Consider the following 9,502-nt stretch of genomic DNA (forward strand, 5'->3'; position numbering starts at 1 on the left):
TCAATAGTGGAGATGCTATTAGTTCGTAAGATGATTTCATAAAATCTTTGGAGTCCCTGACTTCATAGAGTCCACAAACTAGTAAGGGGGACATGTAAACAAAGTCATTAAAGCAGAAATAGTAAATATTTCAATAGAGGTAGATGCACTGCTTCAGGTAAGCATAAAAGGGGTGAAGAAGGGGCGCCTGGGTGGCACAGCGGTTAAGCGTCTGCCTTCGGCTCAGGGCGTGATCCCGGCGTTATGGGATCGAGCCCCGCATCAGGCTCCTCTGCTAGGAGCCTGCTTCTTCCTCTCCCACTCCCCCTGCTTGTGTTCCCTCTCTCGCTGGCTGTCTCTATCTCTGTCAAATAAATAAATAAAATCTTTAAAAAAAAAAAAAAAAAAAAAAAAAAAAAGGGGTGAAGAAGTCAGACTGTGTATGTCTGGAAAAGTCAGAGGTGCTCGCAGAAGAGATCACTATGCCGGATATTGAGGGAAAGTAGAAGTTCCATCGCCAAGCAGAGAAAGAAAAGCATTTTAGGAAGAACGTGTACTCTGTGTAAAGTCATGAAAGCTCTGTTTAACAGAATAGAAATAGTTTTGGATGCCATAACATAGAATATGTGCAGCAAAGAAGCTTCTCTCACTGAGGATGAAATAAAGTCTCAATAAAATAAGGGGTGATCGGAATATGATGACATCATCCAGCACTTAAATCAAACTTTGAAGATTTGAGGGAGTTCCACATGGTTGTTGTTTTTTGTTTTGTTTTGTTTTTTGGTATTTAAACTGAAATATTTAATTCAGTCAATAGGCAAGTGTTCACTGAGAAAAGCACAAGAGAACACAAATAAAGTGTATGTATTATATTTGAAGAAGGAATTGTATTAAAGATCTGTATCTGTATGATTGACATATAACTGACCAGCCCCAAAGAAAAGCCAGTGGATATGCACATTTGAGGGTCCACCGTCAAAATAATGAAAATGCCTCAGCAAAGTTAGCTTTAGGGAAAGTCTACCACTCACTAAGTACAGCCACCAGTATGGATCATCTAATCTGCCTTTCAGTGTATCACTGAGAAGAAAGAAAGTGCAAGCAAGGATTACTTAAGAACAGTTTTAATGTGAAAGAAAGGGACCCAAATGCATAATAGGAAATCTTCAGGAGAAAAGAGAGAATGTAGAAAACTTCAAAAAAAGAAAAACTTCAAAAAACTTCAAAACAAACCAAAAAAAAAGAGAATGCAGAAAACGGGGGGCACCATTTCTTTTCCACTGACAAAATATGAGAAACAACTACCTTGCTAACTAATGAGTGAATAAAAATAGGCAGATTTTGGAAAAAAGAAAGCATTTGGAAGAAGGGACCCTCCCTTTTAGATGGCTTTTAGCCTAAGAGCACCCTGAAGTTGGCACCACTTTGAGTGGTTAAGATCATGGGAGAAAACATACACTTTTTCTGTCCTGAAGAAATGAGAACAGAGTTCAGAGTGACCAGACACACTGGAGAGTCTTGGAGGAAATCCGGAAAAAGTGAGAGAAAGAAAGGGGAATCCTCTAATTCTATGTTTAAGTTTTGCAACGCTTTGTTCGATCCCTGGTCTAACCTTATCCATGCATGTGTATAACAGACTCCAAACCGCGGAGTTCAGTAGGAGACCCACCAAGTTAATCAAGACAAAATTCAACCATTTTGAAGGAGTAAAGCAGAACTCAGAGTTTCTAAATTATAGAATTCATGATGTGAGGTTACAGTACAGAATTACTCAGCAAAGAAGAATAGGAAAATATTACCCACTCCCAAAAGAAGAGAGGACAAAGAAAGACTGAGCCCCAAAATGACCCAGATGTTGGAAACAGCCGGCAGGATTTAAAAATGGATTTTACAACGATGCTGAATAAAGTAAAGGGGAAATGTACTCATAACAGATGAATAAACAGAAATTCTCAACAGAGAAATAAATTTAAATGAAAATTCTAGAATGTGGAATGTAATATCTGAAGTTTAAAATTCAGTGAATGGATTTAGCAAAATGGAGGTGGCAGAAGAAAAGGCAAGTAACCTTGAAGATAAATCAGTAGAATTTGTCTAATCTGAAGAAATAACAGAAAAAGACAGGGGGAGAAAAGGATGAGCACTTCAGGAACTTGTGAGATAATATGCAAATGTCTAATATACAAGTGTAATTGAGTCCCAGAAGGAAAACAGAGAGAGCACAGGAGAGAAAAAAATATGTGAAAAATAGTGGTTCTGCGGGACGCCTAGGTGGCTCAGTCAGATAAGTGTCCAGCTCTTGATTTCGGCTCAGGTCAAGATCTCGCAACTCTGAGATGGGCTCTGCACTTAGAGGGGAATCTGCTTCTCTCCCTCTCCCTCTGCCCCTCCCTCCATTTGTGATCTCTCTCTCTAAAATAAATAAATAGATAATTTGAAAAATACATATTTAAAAAAATATAAAATAATGGTTGTGACTTCCACTTCTGGCCGATATGGAGTAACATGGACCAGATTTACCCTCCTATGTAAAGCAACAGCAACAACAATAAAAATTAAACAAGATACATGAAACAACAGTTTTCAAGACACCAGACATCAAACAATAAAGGACAGTGATGACTAGAGATGGGAAATAAGGTTAGTACTACGATTTCTCCAGCTTACTGCCCTAAGAGAGTTCCCAGGCTATAATGAATGGAAAACGAACCCACTTGGGCCCAGTCTCCCCAGTCAGCTCTGATGAGACAGAGCTGAGAGTCTGAGGAGAACAAAAGAGTTGAAGTTTGTAGGACAGAATATTAGAGTTACAGAGAGAAATTCCTGGAGATTACAGAGGGTCCTCTTTAGGCAAACAGAGAGAACTGATAGGGGCATGTATATGGTGAGGAGACTCTGTGAGGCCATAGAAGGAATGATCAGAAAGGATTTAGAGGGAACAGTGCCTGGTACTCAACAGAGCTAGGAATAGTGCCTGACCTTACCATTCTGAGTTACACTCTGGAAAGGAAAAAGATGTTGCTTTGAGAAATTAAGGAAGACCTAAACACATGCAAAGATACACTGTGTTCATGGTCAGAAGACTCCATATTCTTAAGATGTCAGTTCTTCCTGAATTCACTTACAGGTTCAATGCAATCCCAATCAAAACCCCAGCAGATTATTTTGCATAAATTGACAAATTGATTCTAAAATCCATATAGAATGTAAGTACCTAAAACAGCAAAAATAAATTTGAAGAAGAACAAAGTGGGAGGACTAATGCCTCCTGATTTAATACTTATTATAAAGCTACAGCAATCAAGACAGTATGATACTGGCATAGAGACAAAGAGATCAAAGGAATAGACTGAAGAGTCCAGAAATACGTCCATCCATACATGGATAACTTATTTCCACAAAAATGCCAAAGCAATTCAATGGACGAGAGATAATCTTTTAACAAGGTAATGGAACAGGTGGATATCTACACATAAAAATGAACGTTTATCCATATCTTTCTATTATATTGAAAAATTAGCTCAAAATGGGTCATAGACCTAAATGTAAAATCGAACACTACAAAACTTCAAGGAAAAATTTATGAGAAAATCCTTGTAATCTTCAGTTAGGTAAATATTTTTAGATATGACCCCAAAAATATGATTAAAAAAAATCAGCAAGTAGCATGATGGTTGCCAGGGGCGGGGGAGAAGGAAATGGGGAGTTGTTAATTAATAGATATAGAGTTACAGTTTTGCAAGATGGAAAAGTTCTGGAGATTGATTATACAACAATGTGAATGTACTTAACACTAAATTGTACAGTTAAAAGTGGTTGAAATGGTAGATTTCTTTCATCACCAGCAGACATGCCCTTTGAGAGATGCTAATGGGAATTCTTCAGGCTGAAGGAAAATGACACCATATTGAAATTCAATCTTCAAGTAGGAATGAAGAGCACTGGAAATAATGAGACTTAACACAATGCCAAGAGAGTCAGTTCATCAGGAAGACATAGTATTCATAAATGTTTTTTCTCTCATAACAGCTTCAAAATTCATGAGCTAATGACAGAATCAAGGGGAGAAAAAAACAATTCTATAATCATAGTTGAAGATTTTTAACACTATTTTTCAGCAATTGATAGAACTAAAGAAAATCAGTAAAGATATAGATGGATCTAGGATGGCTGGGTGGCTCAGTTGGTTAAGGAGCTGACTCGATTTCAGCTCAGGACATGATCTCAGGGTCCTGGGATTGAGCCCCAAGTCCTGCTCCATGCTCAGCTAGGAGTCCGCTTGAGGATTTTCTTTCTATCCCTCTCTCCCTCTCCCCCTGCCCCTCTGCCTGTTCTCTCTCTCGCTCTCTTTAAAAAAAAAAAAAAAAGATATAGATGGATCTGAACACCTATCAACATCTTGACCTAAATGATATTTATAGCACACTACACTCAACACTAGTTGCATTATACATATTCTTTTCAAGTGTACCTGATATGCTTACTGAGATAAATCATATGCTGGGCCGTCCAACAAGTCTTAAATAAGTTTAAAAGGATTGGAAGCATACAAGATATGTTTTCTGAGCATAACAGATTTAAGTTGGAAATCAATAACAACAAGACATTTTGGAAAATCACTGAAATTATAGAAAACCCTCCTCATTTCTTTAGTGAAGAAATTACCAAAGAAATGATAAAATATTTTGAACTGAATAATAACGAAGCATAAAATCATAAAGCTTTTAAAGGGAAACATAAGATAGTATCTTTGCGACTTGTGAAAAGCAAAGTTCTGAAATGTAAAGCAATCACCATAATAGAAAGAATTGATTAGTTCAATGTATCAGAATTAAAAACCACTTAACAAAAGGCATTATTAATAAACTGAAGACATGGGGCACCTGTGTGGCTCCATTGGTTAAGTGTCCCACTCTCGGTTTCAGCTCAGGGTCATGATCTCAGGGTCCTGAGATTGAGCCCATGTCAGGCTCTGTGCTCAGAGCCAAATCTGCTTGAGGTTCTTCCTCCCTTCCTTTCCCTCCCTCTCTGCTCCTCTCCTCTGTTTCTCCCCGTTTGTGCTCTCTCTAAGATAAATACATAAGTAAGTAAATAAATAAATAAAATATTTTAACATAAATAAATAAAAATAAACTGAAGAGGCATGCCACAGATTTGAAGAAAATATGTATTGTAAAATATGGGTCTGACAAAGGACTGGGATGCAAGGTATATAAAGAACTCCCACAATTCAATAATAAAAACAAAATAGCTTGAATTGAATACGCACATCAACAGGCATATGAAAATGTGGTCAATATTATTAGTCATCTGGGTGATGCAAATTAAGACTACATAGATATACCACTACACACACATCAGAATGAATAAAATTAGAAAGATTATTAATACCACATTTTGGTAAGGACGTGCAGCAACTGGAAAGCTCATATATTGTTGTTGGGAATGTCAATGTGACAACTATTATGGCAAAAGATCTAGCATTTTCTTGTAAAACTAAATATACATTAACCTATGATCCAGTAATTCCATCTCTAGGTATTTACTTAAGATAAATAAAAGCCCATATGCACATAAAAAGACTTGTACAAAAGTATTCAAATCAGCTTTATTCATAATAGTCCAAAATGGAAAATAACCCAGAGATCTTAAAATAGGAGAATGATAAACAAAGTAGGGCATATTCAAATAATGGAATACTACTCAGCAATGAAAAGAATCAACTATTGTCAGGCAACAGTATGACTAAATCTCAAAAACATTATGTTGAGCAAAAGAAGCCAGACAAAAATTGTACATACTATATTATTTAATTTTTATGAAGTTTTAAAACAGTCAAAATCAATCAATGATAGAAATTTTGAATAGTGGTTTTCTTGGGGTGGGATTAGTATCAGTAATTGGAAGGGGCATAAAGGATCTTTCTGGGATGATAGTGATGTTCTGTAATGACAGGCTTTGGGTTATGCAAGTATTTGCACTTCTCAGAACTCAGAAAAATTTGTGCATTACATTGCATGTAAATTTTACATCGAAAGAAAAAGAAAAACGAATATTGAAATCTAGTTAATGACAGGAATGCTGAAGTACCTAGAAGGACATACATTTGTCTTCAAGTTCTTGTAAAATGCATGGAAACATGCAATGTATAGATGTAGGAATAAATTTATAAAAAAGCAAGTATAGTAAAATGTTGATGCTAGAATCTAGATGATGGGTATATTGTCATTCACTCTAAAATTCTTTCAATTTTGCCCTGTTTCAATATTTTGCTAATAGATTTTTTGAAAAAGTTCTATACCCAACACCTTGAGAGAGAAGAGAAAACATAGCATTGGGGTGCACTGGGCCTGCGGGGCTGGAGCTGGAAGGGTCTGTGTTGGCAGTAAAGATGATGTTAGGGATCTTGGAAGAACTGCCAACAGGTCTGATGTTCAAGAAACCACCCCCCAACTCTTGGATGTGAACCCTCATGACAGAAAGTGGCCTCAGAAGTGAGTCTGAGCATCTCCAAGTCACAAGTGGAACCACTGTACCTAATGGTTTTGCACAGACAGCTGCAGATGAAGTGAGAGAGAAATTGAGCTCATCGTGCAAACTGTAGAAATGAAGTGAGATGTATTTTGATGTTTCAGTGGAAAGTCTGGCTCAGGTTTATTGCCTGAAATCGGTTGATGATTTATTTATGGTTGTTTGGGAGTTCGAAGATTACCAGTTCAAAGAAACAGAAGAAGTTCTAAAGGATTTCGAAGAATCGGCTAGAAACTCCCATGCTCAGACCCTTAAAAAATATGGAAAATTAATGCCAGTTTCAAGGAAAAAATTACAAAAAGATAAATCAGAATTCAAGTAAAGGTAAGATTGATAATGGACGAGGAGACAAAACAGAAGACAAAGATGTTCAGAGTTTGCTAACACTGGCTTAGAGTCACATGTCTTCTTCGACTGAGGAAAATCCAGCTATCAAAGTGATACCAACAGTAGTAGGTTCTGACTTGGCATCTTGCAAAGATGAGACTGACGAAAGCTCAAAATGAGAAACCAGTCCTCAAGTGTTAAAGTTTAGAGTCGCATGCAAAAAAGTTTAGAGAAACACGCTGTACCTCAACTCAGGCTGCAAGAAATCTAGAGGTACTGTTCAGGATTAATTTACGTGGAAAGTTGACATGACCAACTATCACATGGAGACTCTTTTGAAAATCCATGATAATCAAATCATTGCAGGCATTGCACTGGCAGAAGAGAGTCTCCACCAAAGAAACATCTCACATTTTGGACCTACAACTCAGATCTGCTCTCCCTACGGGATGCTCAGGCTCTGTGTTCCTCAATCCGCTGAGAGCATAGCTGATGGGATTATGGAACAGGGACATTACCAAGAGAGGGGGCTGTAGAAGCTGGTGATAATAATACATTGGCTGTGAATAGGGCGCCAAGTAGTAGCTCCTCTTGATTGACCAAGAGCCAACTTAAAGAAGGCAAACTGTCCTGGGGCTTGCCCATAAGTGCTGTTCAATGGGATACCTACCTGTAATTGACCACAGAGACCTGGCTCTGTTGATATTATTGTAGCAGATATGCCATTTGGAAAAAGGATGGCCTCCAAGAAGAGAAACTGTAACCTTTATCCAGCTTGCTTACAGAGTTGAACTGTATCTGTGGACCTGAGACAGGCCAGGCTATGCTACTTACCAGGACCGGAAATGCTCTACCAGGGTATTATCTCTAATGAGACACATCTGGCATAAGGCAGCTACTATCTGGCGAGCACAGAGGGTCTTCCTGCAGGAGTTTGTGTTCTGAAACCTCCATCCCACGCTGTTGATCATCCTTCAGAAGAAGATGGAGAAAGAGAACTCTCTGGTAATGCAAAGAATGCAGGATTGGTACTTCCCAACACTGGAAATGTCAGCACGAACAACAGAGAAAACTCGCTTTAACAAAAGTGAGGTTGGCACTATTTAAACTGTTCTAAGGCTCTTCACTCTGATTAGCGAAAGATGTGAATGTCATGTGATGGGATTGAAAAAGATCGTATTAGGAAGCAGAGCTTTTGTTTAGATCTGTTCTGAAGAAGTAGCTGGGCATTTAGTACTTTCCTGAAAATGCTTCAAAAATGCCCAGATAAAAGCCTACTGAAATGCCCTGGGATTTGGGTTTAGAACAGTTTGTTTTCAGGTTTTAGAGCAGTTCTTGTTTCCCACTGCATTACCTCGACCTTAAAAAACGAAGTCCAGGACAAGGCGAAATCTCACGGGACCTACAGGAAAGTTTGCCATCTGCCTTGAAAATGAAAATAGGCACCCGTTATTCAGATTAATATGCAGAACTAAAATAGAAGACTGGATTTATCGAAGGAAGTGCAAAGATCTTTTTTCTATTAGTATAGGAAATGTCTATGTATAAACAGTAGCAAATACACTGATAGATGAAGCATGGGAACAATAAGCCAGATTAAAAGCAAATTCATTTTTCTTTCAGCAAAAAAAAAAAAAAAAAAAAAAAAAAAGAAAGAAAACAGCATTAAAAAAAAAAAGATGCTCTAAACAAGGAGTATTCAGACAGCAACAATCTCTTAGATCCTATCTCCTAAATATGCACAAAATCAATAGGAGGATGGGAAGTATAGACTGAGGCAAACTCCCCAAAAGACAAAAAGATGGAGAAATAGAAGAACAAGGATAAGAAAATTAGAGAATTAGGCAACATTAACTAAGTCATATTCCAGGCAGTGAGAATTGAAAACATGTGACAAAAGAAATTATCAAAGAAGAAGGAGGAGGAGGAGGAGGGGGTAGGGAGAGGAGGAGGAGAAGATAATAAAAAATATTTCCAACAACAGGTTGAAAAGAACACGCTTTCCTCAACTGAGCAACTAAGTGCGTAGCACAGTGACTAGGGGGAAAAATGACCACTACCAAGAAATTTCAGAATACTAGGGAAAAAGATATGATTTGGAAAACTTCCAAACATAGTGCAGGGGAGGGGCTGGGGTGTGGGGTGGGATGAGGAGGGCAGCAGAAGTTGTCAACAAGGCTGGGGACCACAATGGCATTTGACTCTTAATTGCACCACTGTTGTCAGAAGATGATGGAATTGTGTCTTCCAAATTCTGAGAGAATTATTTCCAATCTAGGATTTTATGGTCAAACAGTCAAGCGGTGAGATTTTAAAAGATGCAAAATATTGATCTTCATTCATCCTTTCTCAGGAACCTACTGGATGATGCTCAATCTTTTTAGAAAAGATATGGAATTTGGGAAACAAAACCCAACTAGAGAGCCAAGTGAAGTTAATTCCTGACGTGGTGGAGAAGAGAAATCCTAGAATCATGGCAGGGAAGTGGGTCCAGGAAGCAAACTCACCCAGTTAGAGCAAGAACATCCAGGGATCCTGGAAGGATTGTTCTAAGAAACAAAATAGCCACAGTTGCTTATTGTTTATGGACATGTTCTGGGGAGCTTTAGTCACACTAATGGGAGGGAGTTTAGGCATGAATCAGTGGAAGGTACATAAGAAATGA

General features: G+C 38.0%; 1 pseudogene; it reads left to right on the forward strand.

The window, feature by feature from the left end:
• The first annotated feature begins 6,451 nt into the window (after nt 1-6,451).
• Nucleotides 6,452-7,919, forward strand: LOC113252662 (tRNA (guanine(6)-N2)-methyltransferase THUMP3-like; annotated as a pseudogene).
• The last annotated feature ends 1,583 nt before the right edge of the window (nt 7,920-9,502 follow it).

Source organism: Ursus arctos, unplaced genomic scaffold (assembly GCF_023065955.2).
Source record: "Ursus arctos isolate Adak ecotype North America unplaced genomic scaffold, UrsArc2.0 scaffold_6, whole genome shotgun sequence".
Classification (NCBI taxonomy): Eukaryota; Metazoa; Chordata; class Mammalia; order Carnivora; family Ursidae; genus Ursus; species Ursus arctos.